Source organism: Echinops telfairi, unplaced genomic scaffold (assembly GCF_000313985.2).
Source record: "Echinops telfairi isolate 266 unplaced genomic scaffold, ASM31398v2 ScPeMD7_25;HRSCAF=90, whole genome shotgun sequence".
NCBI classification, from domain to species: Eukaryota; Metazoa; Chordata; class Mammalia; order Afrosoricida; family Tenrecidae; genus Echinops; species Echinops telfairi.
The window spans coordinates 20996899-21004389 of record NW_022103922.1 but is presented as its reverse complement, the minus strand read 5'-3'; positions in this window follow the sequence as shown (position 1 = coordinate 21004389).

Here is a 7491-nt window from a genome sequence, read left to right as displayed (position 1 = left end):
ATGATCCCAATTCTACCTTGTAAATCTGGCTAGAACAGCATGTGCATGGGTACAGATAAGAGCGGGGAACGCAGGGAATCCAGGACAGATAAACCCCTCAGGACCAATAATGAGAGTAGTAATACCAGAAGGGGAAGGGGAAGGTGCGGGAAGAAAGAGGGAACCAATCACAATGATCTACATATAACCCCTTCCCTGGACGATGAACAACAGAAAAGTAGGTGAGGGGTGACATCGGTCAGTGTAAAACATGAAAAAATAATAATTTATAAATTATCAAGGGTTTGTGAGAGAATAAAGCTGGAGGAGGGAGGGAAAAAATGAGGAGCTGATACCAAGGGCTCAAGTAGAAAGAAAATGTTTTGAAAATGATGATGGCAACAAATGTACAACGTTTTCCTGGTAGAAATGATTTATGGATTGTTCTACTATCTGTAAGAGTCCCCAATAAAATGATTTTTCTTTTGAAAGTACAGTCTTGGACACTCACAGGGGCAGCCCTTCCCTGTCTTATAGGGTCACTCTGAGGCAACATGGCAGTGAATTTGGTTTTAAGAGTTGGGACCAACTCCATAATACCTAACAGGAACACAGCGAAACAATGGTTTTAAAAACCAAGTTTTTTCAAGAGTAAACAGAATTTCTGAATTCCCGAGACTCCTTGGATACATTGATAGCAAAACTTGAAAAGCTGTAAACTGAGTTTTGCAATGAGCCACAGAGAAGGAAAACTCAGAGTGTGACAATCTGTGAACAACCGTGTGCCTAGGGCAGTAGGGGGAGGTCTTGGATGAGAAGAAGGAGGTCTAAAAGAACAAAAGTGGTAGAGGAATGTATCTGCAGCAAAATCTCCATTCTACCCCCCTCCGTGCCCTCTCACCTGAAACGGAGCGTTCTCGGGTGGAGAACGGAAGAACTTGGCATTTCTCCTGAGTCTCTTCGCGCCGTCAAAATGATCTCCGAGCCAAGTGAGAAATGAAAATGACAGAATCACCACAAATGTGTTCAAAGTCAGGATTTCCGACCCCTGGATTTGATATCTCTGAATATCAATGTGAAGACTGTATTTGTCCTGGGTCGAATCATATGCTCCATAAAACTACGATAACTTCCTAAATGATGAGTGCTGGTGGCACGGTGGTTCCCAGTTCAGCTGTGATCCACGAGATCAGCAGTTTGAAACTGCTAGCTGCTCCTCAGGAGAGAGATGGGGCTTTACTCCCCTGTGAATTGTGATAGTCTCTGAAACTCACAGGGGCAGTGCTACCCAGTCCTACGGGGTCACTGTGAGTTGGCACCGACTCAGTGGCTGTGAGTTTGTCATATATATATATGTATATGTATATATGTATATATATATAGTTATCCCCCCATTTAGAATTCTTTTTTTTTCAAAGCTACGATTTTTTTTTTTAAACAAAACAACTGTATCACCTTCAAAGTACTCTCCATTACACTCAATACATTTGTCAGATCTGTGATTCCATTCTTGGAAACATTTTTCAAACTCATCTGTTTGGATGGCTGACAGCACCTCCCAGGTTTTTCTCTTCACCTCTTCTACTTCATCAAATCGCTGACCTTTCATGTCCCTCTTCATTTGTAGAAACAAAAATAAGTGAGGAGCGAGGTGAGATGAGTAAGGTGGATGGGGAAAGAGAGGCATGCTAGTTTTTGCCCCAAACTGGCACACTGAGATGGTTGCATGACAGGTGCATTGGCGTGGTGGCAAAGCCAGTCCCCCATCTGCCACAAATCGCACACTGTTATGCAATCTTTTCAGAACATCTAAATAGAAAACTTGATTAACAGTCTGACTGGGTAGAACAAACTCCAAATGACATTTTCATCTGGGAAGTTGACGGACATCCAGAACAAGGTTTGTCATCTATGGACATTTCACCTTTTTTGAAACAAGAAAGGACTCCTACATTTGATTCCCATAGTGCTGTCCTTGTAATCTGTGTTCAACATCACAAGAGTTTCTGTGGCATTTTTCCTGAGCAAGAAACAAAATTTCACAGCCACATGCTGTCCTCTTAAATTGGCCAACACAAAAAACAAGGTTTGAGTGAAACTGCTTTTACGAAAAAATTCACTGTGACTCTAGAGCACCTTCCCAGGCTATGCCACTGAATGCACTAACTCAGAGCAAGTTGTTCAATGCTCACCTAACAGGAAAAATGCATACTACCAAAGCTCCGCTCTGCCCAGCGCAATTCCGGTTTTGGGGAGGTACCCCCTCATATATTGCAGATGTAGTCAAGTAAAAATGAGGTCACATTGGACTAAGGCAGACCTGAAATCTAAAATCTACTATCATCAAGTTGATTTAGATTCATAACTGTCCTGCATGGCTTTCTGAGGCTGTACATCTTTGTGGCAGCAGAAGTTATTGTTGGTAGGTGCCATCAAGTTGGTTCTGACCCATAGTGACCTTTTACCCAAAAGAACAAAACATCGCTGATTCCGGTACCCTCCTCACCATCATCCCCACACTGAGCCCATTGTTGCAGCCACGACGTCAATCCATTTCCTTGAGGACCTTCCTCCTTTGGGCTGCCCCTCCCTCCCCTCTATTTTACTAACCATGATGTCCTTCTCTAAGAACTGGTCTCTCTTGACAACATGTCCAAAGCATGTAAGATGAAGTCTCACCATCCTTGCCTCTGAGAAGCAATCTGGCTGTACTTCTTCCAAGATAGATTTATTTGTCCTTTATACAGTGCACGGTACTTTTAATAATCTTCTCCAGCTCCACAATTCAAATGCATCGATTCTTCTTCTTCAGTCTCCTTTATTCACTGTCCAACTTTCACATGTCTATGCAGCAGTGGTGGGATTTAGTTGGTTCACACTGGTGTGGCAGAACTGAAACCTGAATTTTTTTGTTGAGAGTTATTAAAATGGCACTTATAATCGGGGTTCTCTGGATTTGGTTTTCTGCAATGTCAGTTCTTTTACTAGAGGAAATAAGACTCTCCTTGGTAGCACATGCAGAAGCTTTTAGTTCTGTTATTCGGCACTTGAGACGTGCTTCTGAGGTTCTGAGATTATCCCTTTCCTTGATCACATTTTTTATTGTAAGGAGGACCAGCCAACCAGCTTCCCTGTCCTTCTCAGCCTGACAAAACTGCTGGAAAAATTCAAACACATGATCCCCCAGAGTCTCTCCTCTCACCATCACTTCATCTATTGGTGGTGATACTGTGGGTATTAGCTTTGCTACTTCACGCCAGGGATTAACACCACCCACTCTAGTAATAGTGGCAGACTTATCCATGCCTTTAGGGGTAGAGTCAGCATTATCAGTGCTGTTAAGCCTTATCATACTGGAGAGCCAATTTGAGAAGCCCATATTTATGATCTTGTTTCTCTAGAACCACTCCCAGTACTAATTATGTAAGATAGGTTTCTCTAGAGAAATACAACCAGGACACTTATGATTGTATGTGTGTGTAGATAGATAGATAGATAGATAGATAGATAGATAGATAGATAGATAGATAGATAGATATAGATAAATGCAGCATGAAGGAATATACCAGCTAATTAGTCCACACAGCAGTACAGAGGGCTCAGTACAAATCAGTTCCAAGGAATAGTTAATATATTGGAAGTCCTTCAACTCACGAGGGCTGCTGGGTCCAAGGTCAAGGAAGCAGACAGCTGAGTCCTCGGGCAATGCAGGCAATCTGCCCACAGGCAGCAAACAGCAGGCTGGGTCACCAACAGCCAGCAGCTCAGGAGCTTAGCAAAGCAGGCCTGGATGGGATATCGAATTCAAGCAATGCAAAAAGACAGAATCTGCCAACATCAAGCTCAAGCAATGTATACACCAGTAGCGTGGCGAAGCAGGTCCTGAAGGAACCTCAAGGTCTAGCGACACAATCCATGGGTTGGCTGTCCCACAGGTTGAGGCAGAGAACTAGCTAAAGCAGCCTCACGCTGGTCCAATCACCAGAGAGCAAGTGAGAGAGGGGCGGTTCTTGCTGAGCCATTTATCTCTTTGCCCTTCAATCAAACTGTGACCTGATTAATCCCACATGTTCCTATTGGCCAGGTTGGCACAATAAACCTACCTATCAAAGGCAGCAAATCAGTTGTTAACTTATTTGAATCCCACCACCGGATACCTCTATAAGTGAGTGGACACCTGTGCTGAAGGATAAAATGGTGGCAAGTGGAAATGAGAGCCAAGGACAGGCCTTTAAAGGAACAGAGCAGCAGGAGCCCGTCAAGAAGCATAGGAAGGGCAGAATGGGAAAGAGCGGACTATTCAGAGCTGCAGAGGTGAAGGGAGGACTGGTAAAACACAGTCAACTTGTGTAGGAGCAGGATGGTGTAGCCACAGGGGCTATGGATGCTGAAGGGTCACATCCTCTTGTCAGCTTTCTGGAGGCTGTCCCACCCCACACTAAGGCATCCAGAACCTTTCTTCTTCTGTTTGGCCTAAGCACAGGTGCCCTTGATGATGGGCTAGCCACCAGCTGTGACTTGCGTGTCAGTTTTGTGCTTCAGATCAAATGTTCCCTAAGAGAAGGACCCCGTGGGGTCTTCTAGCACACTGGGTACTGAACAGGACTCAGAGAGGCAATTAAGGCAGCCTTCTGAGGGAGTCACTTCAGGTGCATGTTGCAAAGGAAAGTAGAAATTATAATGGACTATGGAAGATACAAAGGAGCCCTAAGGGCGTAGTGGTTATGCATTGGGCTGCTAACGGAAACGTCAGCAATTCAAAACCATCAGCCACTCTGAAAGAGATAGATGGGGCTTTCTATTCTCATAGAATTACATTCTGGGAAACTCACAGGGGCCGCACTTACCTGTTCTATAGGGTGGCTATGAATTGGGAGTGACTTTGGTTTCTGGTGTGGAAGATGGAAATAAAATTTCAGGAGCACTTGATCATGGGAGAAAAGGGCTGGAGGTCCTGAGGAAAAGATTCCAGACAGTTGCATCCAGAGAGACGTGAGGATACATTTCCACTCCAGAGTAGGAGAGATTGACCCAGGTTTCTAAACCATGATGAAGGAAGGCCTGTGGAGAGGAGAGAGTGCAGATGCAGGAAGCAGCAGTGAGTATTAATTGATGGAGTGAGAACTGAGGAGGGACTGGTGCCCACAGGGGAGGATGACCCTCTGGCAAGAGGGCAGGAGATGAGTGAAGATTAAGAAAAATGGGGAGGTGAGAGGCGGAGACAGTGAACAGCCTATGAGGAAGGAAGCGATGACCTAACTGGAGGTGGGGGGAGGGAGGACAAACAAGTAAAAAAAAAACCCACTGGCCGTTAAGTTCTGACCCTGCCATTTATCAGTTGTGTGACCTGTGGCAGGTGACTTAACATTTCTTAAAGCCTCAACTTCCCCATCAGTAAAATGGGGGCATGACCTACCAACTCAAGGTGGCTGACCCACTTTTTTGCAAGGACTTTCTTGTCATATTCTTTTTGTTGTTGTTGTTGCTGACTTGACATTATTTTATTTGGGGCATGTTTTCCTTGCAAACTCAAGACGTTGGTAGATGGCTTGGATCTGATGAGCAGCTTAAAAGGTGGTTCGTCAGATGCTGAAGAAGGTAGTAATGCCAGAGCCTGGTGAGGGAACGGTCACAGGGCAGGGAGATGGCCCAGTGAGGCCCTGAGAGGGAGACCTGAGACTTGGATGAACCAGGCCCCCGCTCTGGAAGGGTGTTTGGAGACGTGTAACCGCAGGCTTCCTCTCTGAACTTCTCTCGGCAGGAGAAGCCAGGGGGCCTGTCTTGAGGTTCTCGCTTCCCCAGAGACCTTGTGGTGGACTTTAGAGGGTCCCTGGGCTACCAAAGTGTGGATCTGCACAGACAGACCCATGGGTCTGCTTTATAACTGCATCCCAGCCCAAAGATCAGGCGTCCCTGTCAACCAGTGAGGAGCCCTGGTGTCTTAGTGCTAACACATTGGGCTGTTAACCTCATGGTCAGCAGTTCGAAACCACCAGCCTGCTCTGTGGGAGAAAGACTAGCCTGTTAAGAGTAAACCCACAGTCTTAAAGGCTTGAAGTCAAACAGGCAGCCATTTAGCAAGGAAGCAACAAAGCCGACGTGGAGGAAGCACACCAGCCTATGTGATCTTGAGGTGTTATTGGGATCAGATATCAGAAGATCAAAGATAAACAATTATATCGATCTGAAGGAGAGGGGTCAGCGTGGACACTCAAAGCCTGCCTGTAGACAATTGGACATCCCCGCACAGAAGGGTCACATGGAAGGGACGATTCAGCCAGGGTGCAGTATAGCACCAACGAAACACAATATTCCTCTGGTTCTTTAATGCTTCCTCTCCACCCCCTACCCCTATCATGACCCCAGTTCAACCTCACAAATCCTGCTATACTGGAGTATGTACATCAGTACAGATAAGAGCTTTTGGCACATAGAAGCCAGGACAGATAAACCTCTCAGAAATAGTAACTGGAGTAGTGATACCATGAGGGGAGGGGCAGGGGGAGAGGGGACAGAGGGGGAACTGGTAGCAATCATGGATCTATAACACTCCCCCCCAGGGGGACAAATAACAGAAACGTGGGCGAAGAGATACAGCAGACAGTGTAAGTTATGAAAACATAATAACAATACAGTAGAACCCTGGACCTCGACACTAATCCATTCAGAAGGAGCGCCGAGATGCAATGCAGTCAAGTTCTGAGTCAATTTTTCCCATAAGAAATAACTGAAAATGGATTAATCCATTCTCAACCACCAAGTTTTTACCCTAACCTTTCCTTTTTTTTTTTTCTAACCTTTCCTTTTTATATTAAATATTACACAGAAATGTCAAAGTAAGTAAGTTCAGAGTTAAATAACATAATTTAAATGAGAAACACAACATTGAAAAAGTTAACAACTACAGTATGGCCCGTACCTTGAGACGGATGAGGATCTGGATCTATGGACACGGTCGTGGAGAGGAGGGAGGGAGAGAGTCAGTGTTTGGAGAGGGAATCCCCTTCCAGAAAATCAACTGGTAGCTGCTTTTCAGGAGTTTCTTCCCTTCTTTGCATTTTTTCACTAGGACATGGCTGGATTTCTTTAAAGAAAAAATCTGTCTAATGTGGTCTGCTGTTGGCATTTCCTTAACTGTTTTCTAAAAGGGTTTACTAAATTATCAACAATATCGATAACATGGCTAACCAGTTCCTTATCACGATGATTCTTTAAAAAAAAAAACACCTTTCTTCGGACCCGTGTTTTCTATCTAAAAACAGGACAAAAAGCTACAAACACTAAGAAAATGATAGCAAAACGTTTGAAACACAGCCGCAACAGGTTTAAACAGCGCGTACTAACAACGCCAACTAACGCCATGTGACCGAAACACGACCTGCTTTTGTTGACAAGCATCACGGGCTTTGGGTCAGCTGCGATGTTTTGTTCGATGCAAAATTTTCTTTCGTGTGGAAATCCTGTTCTGTTGAGTCCTGAACCCTTCTATTGTATGTGACTGCCCCAGGGTTC